General features: G+C 31.8%; 1 protein-coding gene across 3 annotated transcripts in view; it reads right to left on the reverse strand.

Annotated features, from left to right (window-relative positions):
- The window catches only part of LOC145241990 (protocadherin beta-13-like), a 261801-nt gene extending 237454 nt beyond the window's left edge, over nt 1-24347 (reverse strand). Inside the window, exon 1 of one of the 3 annotated variants that reach the window (XM_080104870.1) lies at nt 24204-24347. The gene's annotated coding sequence lies outside the window, so the exon portion shown is untranslated. The remainder of the gene's footprint in view (nt 1-24203) is intronic. The other 2 variants (XM_080104869.1, XM_080104871.1) reach the window with 2 other exon arrangements.
- Between the last annotated feature and the right edge of the window lie 360 nt (nt 24348-24707).

Here is a 24707-nt window from a genome sequence, read left to right on the forward strand (position 1 = left end):
AACAGAGTATCAATATGTAATAAGGTGGTAAAACAAAGGGTCAATATGAAATAAGGTGATAAAACAGAGGATCAATATGAAATAAGGTGATAAAACAGAGGATCAATATGTAATTAGGTGATAAAACAGAGGATCAATATGAAATAAGGTTATAAAACAGAGGATTAATATGAAATAAGGTGATAAAACAGAGGATCAATATGAAATAAGGTGATAAAACAGAGGATCAATATGAAATAAGGTGATAAAACAGAGGAATGATATGAAATAAGGTGATAAAACAGAGGATCAATATGAAATAAGGTGATAAAACAGAGGATCAATATGAAATAAGGTGATAAAACAGAGGATTAATATGAAATAAGGTGATAAAACAGAGGATTAATATGAAATAAGGTGATAAAACAGAGGATCAATATGAAATAAGGTGATAAAACAGAGGATTAATATGAAATAAGGTGATAAAACAGAGGATCAATATGAAATAAGGTGATAAAACAGAGGATCAATATGAAATAAGGTGATAAAACAGAGGATCAATATGAAATAAGGTGATAAAACAGAGGATAACAGAGGATCAATATGAAATAATAATTACAAGAAACCCTCTCTACCACCCATAGCAATGGCCAACGACTCTTTATCTGAGAGTCCATCTTTCAAACTCCTTGGCCTAACGTTCACAGGAAACATGAGTTGGAACAATTACATTGAAGGCATTGCCAGGGCCGCTGCAAGAAAGGTAGGCTCTCTCTACCGTGTTAGAAAACTACTAACACCCGAAAGTATCCTGTACCTCTATAAGGCCACCATTCACCCATGTATGGAGTATTGCTGCCACATCTGGGCTGGTGCATCTGCTACTAGTCTCTCGCTCCTTGACAAGGTTCAAAAGAGAGTCACAAACCTGATAGGCCCTGAACTGGCATCTAAGCTTCAGCCTCTGTCCCATCGACGAAATGTTGCATCCCTCTGCTTTTTCTACAAGTATTTTAGTGGTGAATGCTCTGATGAACTGCAATCACTTGTGCCCCCACGACGCGAGCACCCTCGACAAACCCGACAGGCTACTAGATCCCACCCCCACACTGTAGAGATCCCTAGATGTAAAAGATCTTTTTACTCCAATATTTCTTCCCCAGAACCGCAAGACTCTGGAATTCCATTCCAGGTCCCTGCTTCCCCAACAGTACTGACGTGCAGAAGCTCAAGTGTAACGTGAACCGACACCTTGCTGCCCAAATCCATACATAGTACCCCAGTAGTTGTTACCCCTGATAGTAGCCCCCTACACCAAAGTGGCAATTTGCCTTGTTTGGGGTGAAAATGTAATAAAAAAAAAAAAAAAAAGGTGATAAAACAGAGAATCAATATGAAATAAGGTGATAAAACAGAGGATTAATATGAAATAAGGTGATAAAACAGAGGATCAATATGAAATAAGGTGGTAAAACAGAGTATCAATATGAAATAATGGGATAAAACAGAGGATACATTTGAAATAAGGTGATAAAACAGAGGATCAATATGTAATAAGGTGATAAAACAGAGGATCAATAGGATATAAGGTGATAAAACAGAGGATCAATATGAAATAAGGTGGTAAAACAAAGGATCAATATGAAATAAGGTGATAAAACAGAGAATCAATATGAAATAAGGTGATAAAACAGAGGATCAATATGAAATAAGGTGATAAAACAGAGGATCAATATGAAATAAGGTGGTAAAACAGAGTATCAATATGAAATAATGGGATAAAACAGAGGATCAATATGAAATAAGGTGGTAAAACAGAGGATTAATATGAAATAAGGTGATAAAACAGAGGATCAATATGAAATAAGGTGGTAAAACAGAGTATCAATATGAAATAAGGTGATAAAACAGAGGATCAATATGAAATAAGGTGATAAAACAGAGTATCAATATGAAATAAGGTGATAAAACAGAGGATCAATATGAAATAAGGTGATAAAACAGAGGATCAATATGAAATAAGGTGGTAAAACAAAGGATCAATGGGAAATAAGGTGATAAAACAGAGAATCAATATGAAATAAGGTGATAAAACAGAGGATCAATATGAAATATGGTGGTAAAACAGAGGATCAATATGAAATAAGGTGATAAAACAGAGGATCAATATGAAATAAGGTGATAAAACAGAGGATCAATATGAAATAAGGTGGTAAAACAAAGGATCAATATGAAATAAGGTGATAAAACAGAGAATCAATATGAAATAAGGTGGCAAAAGCAGAGGATTAATATGAAATAAGGTGGCAAAAACAGAGGATTAATATGAAATAAGGTGATAAAACAGAGGATCAATATGAAATAAGGTGGTAAAACAGAGGATCAATATGAAATAAGGTGATAAAACAGAGGATCAATATGAAATAAGGTAGTAAAACAGAGGATTTATATGAAATAAGGTGGCAAAAACAGAGGATTAATATGAAATAATGTGATAAAACAGAGGATCAAAATGAAATAAGGTGATAAAACAGAGGATCAATATGAAATAAGGTGATAAAACAGAGGATCAATATGAAATAAGGTGGTAAAACAGAGGATCAATATGAAATAAGGTGATAAAACAGAGGATCAATATGAAATAAGGTGGTAAAACAGAGGATTAATATGAAATAAGGTGGCAAAAACAGAGGATTAATATGAAATAAGGTGATAAAACAGAGGATCAATATGAAATAAGGTGGTAAAACAGAGTATCAATATGAAATAAGGTGATAAAACAGAGGATCAATATGAAATAAGGTGGTAAAACAGAGGATCAATATGAAATAAGGTGGTAAAACAGAGGATCAATATGAAATAAGGTGATAAAACAGAGGATCAATATAAAATAAGGTGATAAAACAGAGAATCAATATGAAATAAGGTAATAAAACAGAGGATCAATATGAAATAAGGTGATAAAACAGAGGATTAATATGAAAAAAGGTGGTAAAACAGAGGATTAATATGAAATAAGGTGGCAAAAACAGAGGATCAATATGAAATAAGGTGGTAAAACAGAGGATCAGTATGAAATAAGGTGATAAAACAGAGGATCAATATGTAATAAGGTGATAAAACAGAGGATCAATAGGATATAAGGTGATAAAACAGAGGATCAATATGAAATAAGGTGGTAAAACAAAGGATCAATATGAAATAAGGTGATAAAACAGAGAATCAATATGAAATAAGGTGATAAAACAGAGGATCAATATGAAATAAGGTGATAAAACAGAGGATCAATATGAAATAAGGTGGTAAAACAGAGTATCAATATGAAATAATGGGATAAAACAGAGGATCAATATGAAATAAGGTGGTAAAACAGAGGATTAATATGAAATAAGGTGATAAAACAGAGGATCAATATGAAATAAGGTGGTAAAACAGAGTATCAATATGAAATAAGGTGATAAAACAGAGGATCAATATGAAATAAGGTGATAAAACAGAGTATCAATATGAAATAAGGTGATAAAACAGAGGATCAATATGAAATAAGGTTATAAAACAGAGGATCAATATGAAATAAGGTTGTAAAACAAAGGATCAATATGAAATAAGGTGATAAAACAGAGAATCAATATGAAATAAGGTGATAAAACAGAGGATCAATATGAAATATGGTGGTAAAACTGAGGATCAATATGAAATAAGGTGATAAAACAGAGGATCAATATGAAATAAGGTGATAAAACAGAGGATCAATATGAAATAAGGTGGTAAAACAAAGGATCAATATGAAATAAGGTGATAAAACAGAGAATCAATATGAAATAAGGTGGCAAAAGCAGAGGATTAATATGAAATAAGGTGGCAAAAACAGAGGATTAATATGAAATAAGGTGATAAAACAGAGGATCAATATGAAATAAGGTGGTAAAACAGAGGATCAATATGAAATAAGGTGATAAAACAGAGGATCAATATGAAATAAGGTGGTAAAACAGAGGATTTATATGAAATAAGGTGGCAAAAACAGAGGATTAATATGAAATAATGTGATAAAACAGAGGATCAAAATGAAATAAGGTGATAAAACAGAGGATCAATATGAAATAAGGTGATAAAACAGAGGATCAATATGAAATAAGGTGGTAAAACAGAGGATCAATATGAAATAAGGTGATAAAACAGAGGATCAATATGAAATAAGGTGGTAAAACAGAGGATTAATATGAAATAAGGTGGCAAAAACAGAGGATTAATATGAAATAAGGTGATAAAACAGAGGATCAATATGAAATAAGGTGGTAAAACAGAGTATCAATATGAAATAAGGTGATAAAACAGAGGATCAATATGAAATAAGGTGGTAAAACAGAGGATCAATATGAAATAAGGTGGTAAAACAGAGGATCAATATGAAATAAGGTGATAAAACAGAGGATCAATATAAAATAAGGTGATAAAACAGAGAATCAATATGAAATAAGGTAATAAAACAGAGGATCAATATGAAATAAGGTGATAAAACAGAGGATTAATATGAAAAAAGGTGGTAAAACAGATGATTAATATGAAATAAGGTAGCAAAAACAGAGGATCAATATGAAATAAGGTGGTAAAACAGAGGATCAGTATGAAATAAGGTGATAAAACAGAGGATCAATATGAAATAAGGTGGTAAAACAGAGGATCAATATGAAATAAGGTGGTAAAACAGAGGATCAATATGAAATAAGGTGATAAAACAGAGGATAAATATAAAATAAGGTGATAAAACAGAGGATCAATATGTAATAAGGTGGTAAAACAAAGGATCAATATTCAATAAGGTGATAAAACAGAGGATCAATATGAAATAGGGTGATAAAACAGAGTATCAATATGAAATAAGGTGATAAAACAGAGGATCAATAAGAAATAAGGTGATAAAAGAGAGTATCAATATGTAATAGGGTGGTTAAACAAAGGATCAATATGAAATAAGGGTATAAAACAGAGGATCAATATGAAATAAGGTGATAAAACAGAGTATCAATATGTAATAAGGTGATAAAACAGAGGATCAATATGTAATAAGGTGATTAAACAGAGGATCAATATGAAATAAGGTGGCAAAAACAGAGGATCAATATGAAATAAGGTGATAAAAAAGAGTATCAATATGTAATAAGGTGGTAAAACAAAGGATCAATATGAAATAAGGTGATAAAACAGAGTAACAATATGTAATAAGGTGGTAAAACAAAGGGTCAATATGAAATAAGGTGATAAAACAGAGGATCAATATGAAATAAGGTGATAAAACAGAGGATCAATATGTAATTAGGTGATAAAACAGAGGATCAATATGAAATAAGGTTATAAAACAGAGGATTAATATGAAATAAGGTGATAAAACAGAGGATCAATATGAAATAAGGTGATAAAACAGAGGATCAATATGAAATAAGGTGATAAAACAGAGGAATGATATGAAATAAGGTGATAAAACAGAGGATCAATATGAAATAAGGTGATAAAACAGAGGATCAATATGAAATAAGGTGATAAAACAGAGGATTAATATGAAATAAGGTGATAAAACAGAGGATTAATATGAAATAAGGTGATAAAACAGAGGATCAATATGAAATAAGGTGATAAAACAGAGGATTAATATGAAATAAGGTGATAAAACAGAGGATCAATATGAAATAAGGTTATAAAACAGAGGATCAATATGAAATAAGGTGATAAAACAGAGGATCAATATGAAATAAGGTGATAAAACAGAGGATAACAGAGGATCAATATGAAATAATAATTACAAGAAACCCTCTCTACCACCCATAGCAATGGCCAACGACTCTTTATCTGAGAGTCCATCTTTCAAACTCCTTGGCCTAACGTTCACAGGAAACATGAGTTGGAACAATTACATTGAAGGCATTGCCAGGGCCGCTGCAAGAAAGGTAGGCTCTCTCTACCGTGTTAGAAAACTACTAACACCCGAAAGTATCCTGTACCTCTATAAGGCCACCATTCACCCATGTATGGAGTATTGCTGCCACATCTGGGCTGGTGCATCTGCTACTAGTCTCTCGCTCCTTGACAAGGTTCAAAAGAGAGTCACAAACCTGATAGGCCCTGAACTGGCATCTAAGCTTCAGCCTCTGTCCCATCGACGAAATGTTGCATCCCTCTGCTTTTTCTACAAGTATTTTAGTGGTGAATGCTCTGATGAACTGCAATCACTTGTGCCCCCACGACGCGAGCACCCTCGACAAACCCGACAGGCTACTAGATCCCACCCCCACACTGTAGAGATCCCTAGATGTAAAAGATCTTTTTACTCCAATATTTTTTCCCCAGAACCGCAAGACTCTGGAATTCCATTCCAGGTCCCTGCTTCCCCAACAGTACTGACGTGCAGAAGCTCAAGTGTAACGTGAACCGACACCTTGCTGCCCAAATCCATACATAGTACCCCAGTAGTTGTTACCCCTGATAGTAGCCCCCTACACCAAAGTGGCAATTTGCCTTGTTTGGGGTGAAAATGTAATAAAAAAAATAAAAAAAAGGTGATAAAACAGAGAATCAATATGAAATAAGGTGATAAAACAGAGGATTAATATGAAATAAGGTGATAAAACAGAGGATCAATATGAAATAAGGTGGTAAAACAGAGTATCAATATGAAATAATGGGATAAAACAGAGGATCAATATAAAATAAGGTGATAAAACAGAGGATCAATATGTAATAAGGTGATAAAACAGAGGATCAATAGGATATAAGGTGATAAAACAGAGGATCAATATGAAATAAGGTGGTAAAACAAAGGATCAATATGAAATAAGGTGATAAAACAGAGGATCAATATGAAATAAGGTGGTAAAACAGAGGATTAATATGAAATAAGGTGATAAAACAGAGGATCAATATGAAATAAGGTGGTAAAACAGAGTATCAATATGAAATAAGGTGATAAAACAGAGGATCAATATGAAATAAGGTGATAAAACAGAGTATCAATATGAAATAAGGTGATAAAACAGAGGATCAATATGAAATAAGGTGATAAAACAGAGGATCAATATGAAATAAGGTGGATAAGCAAAGGATCAATGGGAAATAAGGTGATAAAACAGAGAATCAATATGAAATAAGGTGATAAAACAGAGGATCAATATGAAATATGGTGGTAAAACAGAGGATCAATATGAAATAAGGTGATAAAACAGAGGATCAATATGAAATAAGGTGATAAAACAGAGGATTAATATGAAATAAGGTGGTAAAACAAAGGATCAATATGAAATAAGGTGATAAAACAGAGAATCAATATGAAAGAAGGTGGCAAAAGCAGAGGATTAATATGAAATAAGGTGGCAAAAACAGAGGATTAATATGAAATAAGGTGATAAAACAGAGGATCAATATGAAATAAGGTGGTAAAACAGAGGATCAATATGAAATAAGGTGATAAAACAGAGGATCAATATGAAATAAGGTGGCAAAAACAGAGGATTAATATGAAATAATGTGATAAAACAGAGGATCAAAATGAAATAAGGTGGTAAAACAGAGGATCAATATGAAATAAGGTGGTAAAACAGAGGATCAATATGAAATAAGGTGGTAAAACAGAGGATCAATATGAAATAAGGTGGTAAAACAGAGGATTAATATGAAATAAGGTGATAAAACAGAGGATTAATATGAAATAAGGTGATAAAACAGAGGATCAATATGAAATAAGGTGGTAAAACAGAGTATCAATATGAAATAATGGGATAAAACAGAGGATACATTTGAAATAAGGTGATAAAACAGAGGATCAATATGTAATAAGGTGATAAAACAGAGGATCAATAGGATATAAGGTGATAAAACAGAGGATCAATATGAAATAAGGTGGTAAAACAAAGGATCAATATGAAATAAGGTGATAAAACAGAGAATCAATATGAAATAAGGTGATAAAACAGAGGATCAATATGAAATAAGGTGATAAAACAGAGGATCAATATGAAATAAGGTGGTAAAACAGAGTATCAATATGAAATAATGGGATAAAACAGAGGATCAATATGAAATAAGGTGGTAAAACAGAGGATTAATATGAAATAAGGTGATAAAACAGAGGATCAATATGAAATAAGGTGGTAAAACAGAGTATCAATATGAAATAAGGTGATAAAACAGAGGATCAATATGAAATAAGGTGATAAAACAGAGTATCAATATGAAATAAGGTGATAAAACAGAGGATCAATATGAAATAAGGTGATAAAACAGAGGATCAATATGAAATAAGGTGGTAAAACAAAGGATCAATGGGAAATAAGGTGATAAAACAGAGAATCAATATGAAATAAGGTGATAAAACAGAGGATCAATATGAAACATGGTGGTAAAACAGAGGATCAATATGAAATAAGGTGATAAAACAGAGGATCAATATGAAATAAGGTGATAAAACAGAGGATCAATATGAAATAAGGTGGTAAAACAAAGGATCAATATGAAATAAGGTGATAAAACAGAGAATCAATATGAAATAAGGTGGCAAAAGCAGAGGATTAATATGAAATAAGGTGGCAAAAACAGAGGATTAATATGAAATAAGGTGATAAAACAGAGGATCAATATGAAATAAGGTGGTAAAACAGAGGATCAATATGAAATAAGGTGATAAAACAGAGGATCAATATGAAATAAGGTGGTAAAACAGAGGATTTATATGAAATAAGGTGGCAAAAACAGAGGATTAATATGAAATAATGTGATAAAACAGAGGATCAAAATGAAATAAGGTGATAAAACAGAGGATCAATATGAAATAAGGTGATAAAACAGAGGATCAATATGAAATAAGGTGGTAAAACAGAGGATCAATATGAAATAATGGGATAAAACAGAGGATCAATATGAAATAAGGTGGTAAAACAGAGGATTAATATGAAATAAGGTGGTAAAACAGAGGATTAATATGAAATAAGGTGGCAAAAACAGAGGATTAATATGAAATAAGGTGATAAAACAGAGGATCAATATGAAATAAGGTGGTAAAACAGAGTATCAATATGAAATAAGGTGATAAAACAGAGGATCAATATGAAATAAGGTGATAAAACAGAGGATCAATATGAAATAAGGTGGTAAAACAGAGTATCAATATGAAATAATGGGATAAAACAGAGGATCAATATGAAATAAGGTGGTAAAACAGAGGATTAATATGAAATAAGGTGATAAAACAGAGGATCAATATGAAATAAGGTGGTAAAACAGAGTATAAATATGAAATAAGGTGATAAAACAGAGGATCAATATGAAATAAGGTGATAAAACAGAGAATCAATATGAAATAAGGTTATAAAACAGAGGATCAATATGAAATAAGGTGATAAAACAGAGGATCAATATGAAATAAGGTGGTAAAACAAAGGATCAATGGGAAATAAGGTGATAAAACAGAGAATCAATATGAAATAAGGTGATAAAACAGAGGATCAATATGAAATATGGTGGTAAAACATAGGATCAATATGAAATAAGGTGATAAAACAGAGGATCAATATGAAATAAGGTGATAAAACAGAGGATCAATATGAAATAAGGTGGTAAAACAAAGGATCAATATGAAATAAGGTGATAAAACAGAGAATCAATATGAAATAAGGTGGCAAAAGCAGAGGATTAATATGAAATAAGGTGGCAAAAACAGAGGATTAATATGAAATAAGGTGATAAAACAGAGGATCAATATGAAATAAGGTGGTAAAACAGAGGATCAATATGAAATAAGGTGATAAAACAGAGGATCAATATGAAATAAGGTGGTAAAACAGAGGATTTATATGAAATAAGGTGGCAAAAACAGAGGATTAATATGAAATAATGTGATAAAACAGAGGATCAAAATGAAATAAGGTGATAAAACAGAGGATCAATATGAAATAAGGTGATAAAACAGAGGATCAATATGAAATAAGGTGGTAAAACAGAGGATCAATATGAAATAAGGTGATAAAGCAGAGGATCAATATGAAATAAGGTGGTAAAACAGAGGATTAATATGAAATAAGGTGGCAAAAACAGAGGATAAATATGAAATAAGGTGATAAAACAGAGGATCAATATGAAATAAGGTGGTAAAACAGAGTATCAATATGAAATAAGGTGATAAAACAGAGGATCAATATGAAATAAGGTGGTAAAACAGAGGATCAATATGAAATAAGGTGGTAAAACAGAGGATTAATATGAAATAAGGTGATAAAACAGAGGATCAATATGAAATAAGGTGGTAAAACAGAGTATAAATATGAAATAAGGTGATAAAACAGAGGATCAATATGAAATAAGGTGATAAAACAGAGAATCAATATGAAATAAGGTTATAAAACAGAGGATCAATATGAAATAAGGTGATAAAACAGAGGATCAATATGAAATAAGGTGGTAAAACAAAGGATCAATGGGAAATAAGGTGATAAAACAGAGAATCAATATGAAATAAGGTGATAAAACAGAGGATCAATATGAAATATGGTGGTAAAACAGAGGATCAATATGAAATAAGGTGATAAAACAGAGGATCAATATGAAATAAGGTGATAAAACAGAGGATCAATATGAAATAAGGTGGTAAAACAAAGGATCAATATGAAATAAGGTGATAAAACAGAGAATCAATATGAAATAAGGTGGCAAAAGCAGAGGATTAATATGAAATAAGGTGGCAAAAACAGAGGATTAATATGAAATAAGGTGATAAAACAGAGGATCAATATGAAATAAGGTGGTAAAACAGAGGATCAATATGAAATAAGGTGATAAAACAGAGGATCAATATGAAATAAGGTGGTAAAACAGAGGATTTATATGAAATAAGGTGGCAAAAACAGAGGATTAATATGAAATAATGTGATAAAACAGAGGATCAAAATGAAATAAGGTGATAAAACAGAGGATCAATATGAAATAAGGTGATAAAACAGAGGATCAATATGAAATAAGGTGGTAAAACAGAGGATCAATATGAAATAAGGTGATAAAGCAGAGGATCAATATGAAATAAGGTGGTAAAACAGAGGATTAATATGAAATAAGGTGGCAAAAACAGAGGATAAATATGAAATAAGGTGATAAAACAGAGGATCAATATGAAATAAGGTGGTAAAACAGAGTATCAATATGAAATAAGGTGATAAAACAGAGGATCAATATGAAATAAGGTGGTAAAACAGAGGATCAATATGAAATAAGGTGGTAAAACAGAGGATCAATATGAAATAAGGTGATAAAACAGAGGATCAATATAAAATAAGGTGATAAAACAGAGAATCAATATGAAATAAGGTAATAAAACAGAGGATCAATATGAAATAAGGTGATAATACAGAGGATTAATATGAAAAAAGGTGGTAAAACAGAGGATTAATATGAAATAAGGTGGCAAAAACAGAGGATCAATATGAAATAAGGTGGTAAAACAGAGGATCAGTATGAAATAAGGTGATAAAACAGAGGATCAATATAAAATAAGGTGATAAAACAGAGGATCAATATGAAATAAGGTGATAAAACAGAGGATCAATATGAAATAAGGTGGTAAAACAGAGGATCAATATGAAATAAGGTGGTAAAACAGAGGATCAATATGAAATAAGGTGATAAAACAGGATAAATATAAAATAAGGTGATTAAACAGAGTATCAATATGTAATAAGGTGGTAAAACAAAGGATCAATATTAAATAAGGTGATAAAACAGAGGATCAATATGAAATAGGGTGATAAAACAGAGTATCAATATGAAATAAGGTGATAAAACAGAGGATCAATATGAAATAAGGTGATAAAACAGAGTATCAATATGTAATAGGGTGGTTAAACAAAGGATCAATATGAAATAAGGGTATAAAACAGAGGATCAATATGAAATAAGGTGATAAAACAGAGTATCAATATGTAATAAGGTGATAAAACAGAGGATCAATATGTAATAAGGTGATAAAACAGAGGATCAATATGAAATAAGGTGGCAAAAACAGAGGATCAATATGAAATAAGGTGATAAAAAAGAGTATCAATATGTAATAAGGTGGTAAAACAAAGGATCAATATGAAATAAGGTGATAAAACAGAGTATCAATATGTAATAAGGTGGTAAAACAAAGGGTCAATATGAAATAAGGTGATAAAACAGAGGATCAATATGAAATAAGGTGATAAAACAGAGGATCAATATGTAATTAGGTGATAAAACAGAGGATCAATATGAAATAAGGTGATAAAACAGAGGATCAATATGAAATAAGGTGATAAAACAGAGGATAACAGAGGATCAATATGAAATAATAATTACAAGAAACCCTCTCTACCACCCATAGCAATGGCCAACGACTCTTTATCTGAGAGTCCATCTTTCAAACTCCTTGGCCTAACGTTCACAGGAAACATGAGTTGGAACAATTACATTGAAGGCATTGCCAGGGCCGCTGCAAGAAAGGTAGGCTCTCTCTACCGTGTTAGAAAACTACTAACACCCGAAAGTATCCTGTACCTCTATAAGGCCACCATTCACCCATGTATGGAGTATTGCTGCCACATCTGGGCTGGTGCATCTGCTACTAGTCTCTCGCTCCTTGACAAGGTTCAAAAGAGAGTCACAAACCTGATAGGCCCTGAACTGGCATCTAAGCTTCAGCCTCTGTCCCATCGACGAAATGTTGCATCCCTCTGCTTTTTCTACAAGTATTTTAGTGGTGAATGCTCTGATGAACTGCAATCACTTGTGCCCCCACGACGCGAGCACCCTCGACAAACCCGACAGGCTACTAGATCCCACCCCCACACTGTAGAGATCCCTAGATGTAAAAGATCTTTTTACTCCAATATTTCTTCCCCAGAACCGCAAGACTCTGGAATTCCATTCCAGGTCCCTGCTTCCCCAACAGTACTGACGTGCAGAAGCTCAAGTGTAACGTGAACCGACACCTTGCTGCCCAAATCCATACATAGTACCCCAGTAGTTGTTACCCCTGATAGTAGCCCCCTACACCAAAGTGGCAATTTGCCTTGTTTGGGGTGAAAATGTAATAAAAAAAATAAAAAAAAGGTGATAAAACAGAGAATCAATATGAAATAAGGTGATAAAACAGAGGATTAATATGAAATAAGGTGATAAAACAGAGGATCAATATGAAATAAGGTGGTAAAACAGAGTATCAATATGAAATAATGGGATAAAACAGAGGATCAATATAAAATAAGGTGATAAAACAGAGGATCAATATGTAATAAGGTGATAAAACAGAGGATCAATAGGATATAAGGTGATAAAACAGAGGATCAATATGAAATAAGGTGGTAAAACAAAGGATCAATATGAAATAAGGTGATAAAACAGAGGATCAATATGAAATAAGGTGGTAAAACAGAGGATTAATATGAAATAAGGTGATAAAACAGAGGATCAATATGAAATAAGGTGGTAAAACAGAGTATCAATATGAAATAAGGTGATAAAACAGAGGATCAATATGAAATAAGGTGATAAAACAGAGTATCAATATGAAATAAGGTGATAAAACAGAGGATCAATATGAAATAAGGTGATAAAACAGAGGATCAATATGAAATAAGGTGGATAAGCAAAGGATCAATGGGAAATAAGGTGATAAAACAGAGAATCAATATGAAATAAGGTGATAAAACAGAGGATCAATATGAAATATGGTGGTAAAACAGAGGATCAATATGAAATAAGGTGATAAAACAGAGGATCAATATGAAATAAGGTGATAAAACAGAGGATCAATATGAAATAAGGTGGTAAAACAAAGGATCAATATGAAATAAGGTGATAAAACAGAGAATCAATATGAAATAAGGTGGCAAAAGCAGAGGATTAATATGAAATAAGGTGGCAAAAACAGAGGATTAATATGAAATAAGGTGATAAAACAGAGGATCAATATGAAATAAGGTGGTAAAACAGAGGATCAATATGAAATAAGGTGATAAAACAGAGGATCAATATGAAATAAGGTGGCAAAAACAGAGGATTAATATGAAATAATGTGATAAAACAGAGGATCAAAATGAAATAAGGTGGTAAAACAGAGGATCAATATGAAATAAGGTGGTAAAACAGAGGATCAATATGAAATAAGGTGGTAAAACAGAGGATCAATATGAAATAAGGTGGTAAAACAGAGGATCAATATGAAATAAGGTGATAAAACAGAGGATCAATATAAAATAAGGTGATAAAACAGAGAATCAATATGAAATAAGGTAATAAAACAGAGGATCAATATGAAATAAGGTGATAAAACAGAGGATTAATATGAAAAAAGGTGGTAAAACAGAGGATTAATATGAAATAAGGTGGCAAAAACAGAGGATCAATATGAAATAAGGTGGTAAAACAGAGGATCAGTATGAAATAAGGTGATAAAACAGAGGATCAATATAAAATAAGGTGATAAAACAGAGGATCAATATGAAATAAGGTGATAAAACAGAGGATCAATATGAAATAAGGTGATAAAACAGAGTATCAATATGGAATAAGGTGGTAAAACAGAGGATCAATATGAAATAAGGTGATAAAACAGAGGATCAATATGAAATAAGGTGGTAAAACAGAGGATCAGTATGAAATAAGGTGATAAAACAGAGGATCAATATAAAATAAGGTGATAAAACAGAGGATCAATATGAAATAAGGTGATAAAACAGAGGATCAATATAAAATAAGGTGGTAAAACAGAGTATCAATATGAAATAAGGTGGTAAAACAGAGGATCAATATGAAATAAGGTGATAAAACAGAGGATCAATATGAAATAAGGTGGTAAAACAGAGGATCAGTATGAAATAAGGTGATAAAACAGAGGATCAATATAAAATAAGGTGATAAAACAGAGGATCAATATGAAATAAGGTGATAAAACAGAGGATCAATATAAAATAAGGTGATAAAACAGAGAATCAATATGAAATAAGGTAATAAAACAGAGGATCAATATGAAATAAGGTGATAAAACAGAGGATTAATATGAAAAAAGGTGGTAAAACAGAGGATTAATATGAAATAAGGTGGCAAAAACAGAGGATCAATATGAAATAAGGTGGTAAAACAGAGGATCAGTATGAAATAAGGTGATAAAACAGAGGATCAATATAAAATAAGGTGATAAAACAGAGGATCAATATGAAATAAGGTGATAAAACAGAGGATCAATATGAAATAAGGTGGTAAAACAGAGGATCAATATGAAATAAGGTGGTAAAACAGAGGATCAATATGAAATAAGGTGATAAAACAGAGGATAAATATAAAATAAGGTGATAAAACAGAGTATCAATATGTAATAAGGTCGTAAAACAAAGGATCAATATTAAATAAGGTGATAAAACAGAGGATCAATATGAAATAGGGTGATAAAACAGAGTATCAATATGAAATAAGGTGATAAAACCGAGGATCAATATGAAATAAGGTGATAAAACAGAGTATCAATATGTAATAGGGTGGTTAAACAAAGGATCAATATGAAATAAGGGTATAAAACAGAGGATCAATATGAAATAAGGTGATAAAACAGAGTATCAATATGTAATAAGGTGATAAAACAGAGGATCAATATGTAATAAGGTGATAAAACAGAGGATCAATATGAAATAAGGTGGCAAAAACAGAGGATCAATATGAAATAAGGTGATAAAAAAGAGTATCAATATGTAATAAGGTTGTAAAACAAAGGATCAATATGAAATAAGGTGATAAAACAGAGTATCAATATGTAATAAGGTGGTAAAACAAAGGGTCAATATGAAATAAGGTGATAAAACAGAGGATCAATATGAAATAAGGTGATAAAACAGAGGATCAATATGTAATTAGGTGATAAAACAGAGGATCAATATGAAATAAGGTGATAAAACAGAGAATCAATATGAAATAAGGTGATAAAACAGAGGATCAATATGAAATAAGATGGCAAAAACAGAGGATCAATATGAAATAAGGTGGCAAAAACAGAGGATTAATATGAAATAAGGTGATAAAACAGAGTATCAATATGTAATAAGGTGGTAAAACAAAGGATCAATATGAAATAAGGTGATAAAACAGAGGATCAATATGAAATAAGGTGATAAAACAGAGTATCAATATGTAATAAGGTGAAAAAACAGAGTATCAATATGAAATAAGGTGATAAAACAGAGGATCAATATGTAATAAGGTGATAAAACAGAGGATCAATATGAAATAAGGTGATAAAACAGAGTATCAATATGAAATAAGGTGGTAAAACAGAGGATCAATATGAAATAAGGTGATAAAACAGAGGATCAATATGAAATAAGGTGGTAAAACAGAGGATCAATATGAAATAAGGTGGTAAAACAGAGGATCAATATGAAATAAGGTGATAAAACAGAGGATCAATATAAAATAAGGTGATAAAACAGAGAATCAATATGAAATAAGGTAATAAAACAGAGGATCAATATGAAATAAGGTGATAAAACAGAGGATTAATATGAAAAAAGGTGGTAAAACAGAGGATTAATATGAAATAAGGTGGCAAAAACAGGGGATCAATATGAAATAAGGTGGTAAAACAGAGGATCAGTATGAAATAAGGTGATAAAACAGAGGATCAATATAAAATAAGGTGATAAAACAGAGGATCAATATTAAATAAGGTGATAAAACAGAGGATCAATATGAAATAAGGTGGTAAAACAGAGGATCAATATGAAATAAGGTGGTAAAACAGAGGATCAATATGAAATAAGGTGATAAAACAGAGGATAAATATAAAATAAGGTGATAAAACAGAGTATCAATATGTAATAAGGTGGTAAAACAAAGGATCAATATTAAATAAGGTGATAAAACAGAGGATCAATATGAAATAGGGTGATAAAACAGAGTATCAATATGAAATAAGGTGATAAAACAGAGGATCAATATGAAATAAGGTGATAAAACAGAGTATCAATATGTAATAGGGTGGTTAAACAAAGGATCAATATGAAATAAGGGTATAAAACAGAGGATCAATATGAAATAAGGTGATAAAACAGAGTATCAATATGTAATAAGGTGATAAAACAGAGGATCAATATGTAATAAGGTGATAAAACAGAGGATCAATATGAAATAAGGTGGCAAAAACAGAGGATCAATATGAAATAAGGTGATAAAAAAGAGTATCAATATGTAATAAGGTGGTAAAACAAAGGATCAATATGAAATAAGGTGATAAAACAGAGTATCAATATGTAATAATGTGGTAAAACAAAGGGTCAATATGAAATAAGGTGATAAAACAGAGGATCAATATGAAATAAGGTGATAAAACAGAGGATCAATATGAAATAAGATGGCAAAAACAGAGGATCAATATGAAATAAGGTGGCAAAAACAGAGGATTAATATGAAATAAGGTGATAAAACAGAGTATCAATATGTAATAAGGTGGTAAAACAAAGGATCAATATGAAATAAGGTGATAAAACAGAGGATCAATATGAAATAAGGTGATAAAACAGAGTATCAATATGTAATAAGGTGAAAAAACAGAGTATCAATATGAAATAAGGTGATAAAACAGAGGATCAATATGTAATAAGGTTATAAAACAGAGGATCAATATGAAATAAGGTGATAAAACAGAGGATCAATATGAAATAAGGTGATAAAACAGAGGATCAATATGAAATAAGGTGGTAAAACAAAGGATCAATATGAAATAAGGTGATAAAACAGAGTATCAATATGTAATAAGGTGATAAAACAGAGGATCAATATGAAATAAGGTGATAAAACAGAGGATTAATATGAAATAAGGTGGTAAAACAAAGGATCAATATGAAATAAGGTGATAAAACAGAGGATCAATATGAAATAAGGTGATAAAACAGAGGATCAATATGTAATAAGGTGGTAAAACAAAGGATCAATGTGAAATAAGGTTATAAAACAGAGGATCAAAATGAAATAAGGCGGCAAAACAGAGCATCAATACGACATAAGGTGACAAGAAGGAGTATCAATATGAAATAAGGTAACAAAACAGAGGATCAATAAGGTGACAAGAAAGAAGATCAATATGAAATACGGTCACAAGAAAAAAGATCAATATGAAATAAGGTGACAAGAAAAAAGATCAATATGAAATAAGGTGACAAGAAGGAGACCTAATACAGAATAAGAAGACAAGAAAGGGGACCAATAGTAAATGGGACACAACGGAGGATCAATGTAGTAGACACAATGGAGGACTAAATATGACATAAGAAGATAAAACGGCGAACCAGTATGACATAAGTAGACAAGAAGGAGGATCAATAAGACATAACTAGACTAAACAGAGGACCAATATGACACAAGGAAACAAAACGAAGGACCAATAAAAACATCCGTCGCCACCTTCCTTTCAACGTTAGAATATTCTCAAGCTTTAGTAGAACAACTAAAGCTTTTTTCTTAGAACTGCACGCCTGTAAAACTGTCTTCCGTTTTCCTGCTTTCCAACTGAAAACAATATGGTTGTCTTCAAGTCCAATGTAAACAAGTTCTTGATAAGCCGTTCATCTTAAGTTAACAAATTTACTGAATTTCCATTACTGACAATTACTATTTGTCCAATTGACTCCTGTACACTCTTTAATTCGTATCCTCGAGTGGCCCCTGGGCCTTGATAAGTGGTGATGCCTATGTAAAAAAAAAAAAAAGAAGGAAAACGGGAGAAACACCTATGACCAAGTAGAAATCTGACGCATAACATATCGTGCACCTGTAAAGATATTAGTTGTCGTGTCACGCGAATGAGTCTTGTTCTCGATAATGCATGATCCACCAGAACCAAATTCATCTGTGGAAATCGTCAAATATATTGTTCTTGACTGGTGAGTTTATACACACACACACACACACACACACACACACACACACACACACACACACAAACACACACACACACCATAAGGCAGAATAAGGTCTTTCTCGCAGCTCTTGCCCAGATGTGGCAACATACTCCATCCTTGGATGTACCTGGCTTTTATATAGGTAGAGAATTGCATCAGCAGTGAGATATCTGCTGGACCAAAAGAAGGATCCCACCACTTTTTTCAGCAACCTTGGCAATGGATTTGATGTATGTGTTCTATTTCAGATCAGGAGTAAAGGTCAAATCCAGAAGCTTATCAAAACGTGGAATCCCCCTCAAGATGAGAGCCATTCATTTCAATTCAATTTCAGATGGAGATCAGAGTGATGATGATGTAAAGATAGAAGCTTGGTTTTTAGATGCATTAAAATTAACCAGCCACCTATTTCCCAATTCTACCACGTGCTCAAGATCAGGGGAGAGAGAATCAGAGAGAACTTGGTTTTTTGCGGTCTTTGATAAGTTGCCATAGATGGTAGTGTCATCAGCATAAATGCCTATGAATGATCTTTGGATGTGATTTGGAAGATCATTGATGTAGATCAGGAAGAGAGTACGGCCTATGATGGACCCCTGAAGGACTCCAGCATTAATACTGTGAGTTTTTAGCTTTTTCCCATCAAACATTACTCTTATGAACCTATTAGAGAGAAATAATTTAATAATTGAGAAGACTTTTCCAGCTAAATCATAGCTGGAGATCTTGTAAAGAAGACCTTTATGCCATACCCTTTCAAAGGCCTTTGATATGTCAAGGGCAATTGCCCTAGAAATGAAGCCTCTGTCGAGAGATTCGCTAATCCTATGAGATATCACTGTAAGCACATCTGCTGTAGATCTAGCAGAACAGAAACCATATTGCATGTCACTAAGAAGGTTATTTTTGTTGAGGGGTTGACTACTTTTCTATTTAATGCAGATTCCAGCAACTTACTCATGACGCACAGGAGACTAATTGGTCTGTACTGAGAGTAAGATGACCGATCATCTGAATTCTTAAATACAGGGCATGCTGATGACGGTTTCCAGGGATGTTAGGAAGCAATTCTCCTTAGGAAAACGCTTAAACAGTTTTGTAAGTATAGGAGCTTGTTCTAGTTTTTCAACACTATAATTGGAATGTTGTCAGGGCCAGTTTTATTGATGGATCTCCAACGTCTATTCCATCTTCTACTTTATCTTTGAGAAAGGCTTAGTTTATTGAAAATCAATCATGTACATGTGTTTCATTGTCTACAACTCATCAGTATGGCTGGACCTAGAAATATTCGAAACTGGAACACAAGTGACTGATCCTCTATCCCTATCTTTCAAAAGGCTCTCTTATTCAAATTAAACATATAAAGAAAAACATATACAAGATGAAGTTGAATAAAGGAAATAAAATTTCAAACAAAATAGAATCATTAGCATAAGAAACAAGTGGATAAGCATGGAAACAAATTAGTAAAAATTATTATATGTGCACATGGTCAGAGCACCGATACTTCGGTCTTTAAGTAAGACGTTCTTCATTTCTTTTACATATATTTATGTGTGTGTACATTATATATATGTGTGTGTGTGTGTGTGTGTGTGTGTGTGTGTGTGTGTGTGTGTGTGTGTGTGTACATATATATATTTATGTGTGCATACATTTGATGAAATAACGCTGGATATTCAGACTTTCAAATATTTGTATTCCAAATTAATATATATATATATATATATATATATATATATATATATATATATATATATATATAAAACTTGAAAATGAAAAAACTTTGGAAGGATAAGATGTAGGTAAAATATTTTCTCATGTTTTTCCTTATAAGGCAAATGGATTCAATATTGTTCATTATTAAAGTGTTTTTTATTCAATAGCAAGGCTGTTCTTGTGAAAATTTTCAACGACATAAGGTTTGAATTTGCCCAAATAGTCTTGAAACAATTGTAACTAACGATGAAATACACCATTTGTTGCTATCAATCTATTCCTTGATGTCTTGATTTTGTTAAAACAATATATATATATATATATATATATATATATATATATATATATACGTGATGTTCATTTACTGTAACATTTATATGCGCACATAGTTTGATATATATTTTATGCATTCATACGTCAGATTGGATTGGATAACATGTTATCAACATTTAATAAAAAACAAAATTAAAACTTCTTTATTACCTCATACAGCTGATGTTTCCCGCTATGAGGTCTTTCTCAAAATGGAGTATATTAAATGATGTTTCCTTGTTACTTAACATGTCACCACTTATGAAGGCTCGGAGGCCACTCAAGGATAAGGATTAGGTGTTAAGTGTTAGGTAGATGGTGAGACCACAAGATCAGTCATGGTGGAACTTGGGTAGAACTATGTTATCTAAATGTACGACTCAATAGGAATTTATTCATTAGATTTGAAAACGACCATGTTCTAGTTAACCGGGAAGCAAACAAACGGTATTGGGTTCCACAGACGAACAGTTTTTAGGAAAGAAATTTTGCTTGTGGAATTTTTGTTTAGTTTTGGGCACAGATAGGGAGTGAGGAAAGTTGTTGTCGGATCTTTCAGCTAGGCGAGTATTTGTTGTGAATGTTTTGCGAGGATGGCTCGTAGATTGGAGCTCAGTCGAACAGTTACCATGAAAGTATACATAAAGCAGGTGTGTGTGTGTGTGTGTGTGTGTGTGTGTGTGTGTGTGTGCGTGCGTGTATTATTTTATGTATCCACATAAAATTTCATAAGGAAATATAATATTTTATGTTTCGATTTTTAACGGTGCTCAATATGGGAATAGGAAGTAAGTTACAAAGATATACATATCGCAATCAAGCTACACATAATCTTCCACGGTCGTTTCACCCTTGTAAGGACTCGTCAGGCTTATGAATCTGATGAGTCGTTGCGAAGACAGAAAATTCCATGTAGCTTAATTGCAATATCTCGTATTTATATGTTCATAACTTCATTTCTACATAACATGTTTGATTTATCAGTCATCCTGTTTCTTCTAAGGATGCGATTAAAAACAAAGCCCTATACCAAGATTAAACAAGTTTTCTATGATCAAATTTTACAAGGAAGTCAGTTGTGGTATTACATTTGTATTAGTGATTTTTATAATAGTAATATTGTAAAGTCTGCGTTTGCAATGGTTATCCACGGAATAACAAAAAACATGTTTTACTTTCTGGACAATTAAAAATCATGACAATTAAAATATAATGAAACCATGACAATTAAGATATGATAAAATCATGACAATTAAAATATCATCAAATCATGACTATTAAATACATTTAATATGGAGTTCTGATCTAAGATCAGGAATACACAGAAGTCCTCATTCATTTCCCTGAGCAATGCTAATAATGCATGCTAGTATATATATATATATATATATATATATATATATATATATATATATATATATATATATATATATAAAATGGGTCAAGGGGTTCCAACGAGAGAAAAATGCATATTTTCAAGAGTGGCGTCATCAAAATTATGTTTTTTTATATTTATTTTAGTATTTCATATTTTAAACAATTGAAATAATAACGTCTGAAATAAAAAAGGTAAAAAAACATAACGATTGCTAGCGATCCCTCACACACACACACACACACACACACACACACACACACACACACACACACACACTTTGGTTTTGATACCCGAAGCTATCTCTTTACAACCCTTCCTTTTCATAACCTATCATACTTTCATAAATCAGAGTCCATGTTCTGTAGGCTTTTTGTGAACCCAGTCAACGACAGGTACTTCTGCTAGTATATATACATATATATATATATATATATATAAGATACTGATAGAATTCAGATGAAAATCCCGATAGATATTACCTGAAGTAATACTTTCAAGGAGATCCTAGCCAAAAAGGAGAAGCTCAATATTTAAGAATAGAGCAATATATAAGTTTCGTGGTTTAATTTTTTTAAATTCTGGAAAAACAACATATAGAGACCTATATTCGATTTAAGAATTTATCCATGGATTAAGGAAATTAAAATAACCCTTTCTATATATTCCTTTGTCAAGCAATAAATTCTTAAATCGAATATATGCCTCTATATGTTGTTTTTTCAGAATTTAAAATTAAACCACGAAACTTATATATATATATATATATATATATATATATATATATATATATATATATATATATATATATATATATATATATAATCTGCATCGATTTTTTTATTTAGGGGATTAAATATGCATTTTCATTTATATTTCACTCTTTATGAAATATACTCTTTGTATACCAATCCTTTTTGCTTCGAAGCTCAATGTGTGTAAAATATAATAACAGAGCACACACATAAAAAAACAAAACCGAAATGATTTGGGTGATAATAAATATTTGCATCTTGGAATGTAACTATAGTATTATTCTTATGTATATATATATGTGTGAATTATTTGTATACATATATGAGTGCATATATATATGTGTGTGTGTGTGTATGTATATATATATGCATACATATATGTATACATATAATTCGCATATAGATCGTTTGGGTTGTATCACAGTGTTTCATTTTGATGAGACAAGCAAGTACTTCAATGTGAGATTGAAACTGGTACGCCATAGGACACGGGGAATGAAATACTAGTTTTTATATAAACAGTATCATCTGCCGAAGAGTGCTCTATTTTACGAATAGTTTTCATTATAGCACACACACACACACACACACACACACACACACACACACACACACACATGATAGATATAAATTTGTGTTTGTTTTCATTATTATAAAATTTATATCGAAAGCGTTTTTCTGTTGTAACAGAATCGTTTTTTTTTCTTTATTTGTTTTTATCGAAACTTTTAAAATTGTTTTTACTTTGGAATAAATTTTTTTTTTCTTTCTGTCCTTTTTTTGTATATATATATATATATATATATATATATATATATATATATATATATATATATATATATATATATATATATATATAGAGAGAGAGAGAGAGAGAGAGAGAGAGAGAGAGAGAGAGAGAGAGAGACGCGATATGAAAGCATGTGCAAAACAGCATGGCCGGTGGGGGTGGGGGTGGGGTCGGATGTAGGTAACGAAAAAAAAACGTTCATAAAATAAACAATAATTAATTTAACAATGAACACCCTCTAAACTCTATAACATATTACTTTAAAAAAAAAAAAAAAGAAAAAAGAAGGAAAGAAAGAAGGAAAGAAAGAAGGAAAGAAAGAAGTAACTCACCTTACCTGAACAGTTAAAATCCGATAATCGGAATCGCGTGTTGAAAACACGACGTACGTCCCTTTCGTCCGTCCGCGGTGCTGAGAATGTTTAGCTTCTATCAGCGCCGCTGCCGCTGCTGCTGATGCCCCCGCCGATGATGTCGCCGCTGCTGCCACCGTGCAGTTCCTTGTGACAGCAGCCTCAGTAAAGGTGAGTGGATGGGTGGTTTAGGCTCGGCAAGCAAACGAGTAGCCGGCAGTCCTATAAACTGTGCTGTGTGTATCTGACTATACATTCTGCTCTAGCCTTACAGAGGCTTACATTGCCTCAAATAGAATTAAAATAGATATACTGCCCCTACTTTAAAAGCTAATTTGCATTTTCCACTTGTCAAGCCCGTATCTATACCTGTATGTATATCTACCTGAACACACACATAAGTATATATATATATATATATATATATATATATATATATATATATATATATATATATAAATATGTATATATATATATATATAT

This window comes from Euprymna scolopes, chromosome 21, assembly GCF_053919585.1.
Source record: "Euprymna scolopes isolate OS-2025 chromosome 21, ASM5391958v1, whole genome shotgun sequence".
Taxonomy (NCBI): Eukaryota; Metazoa; Mollusca; class Cephalopoda; order Sepiida; family Sepiolidae; genus Euprymna; species Euprymna scolopes.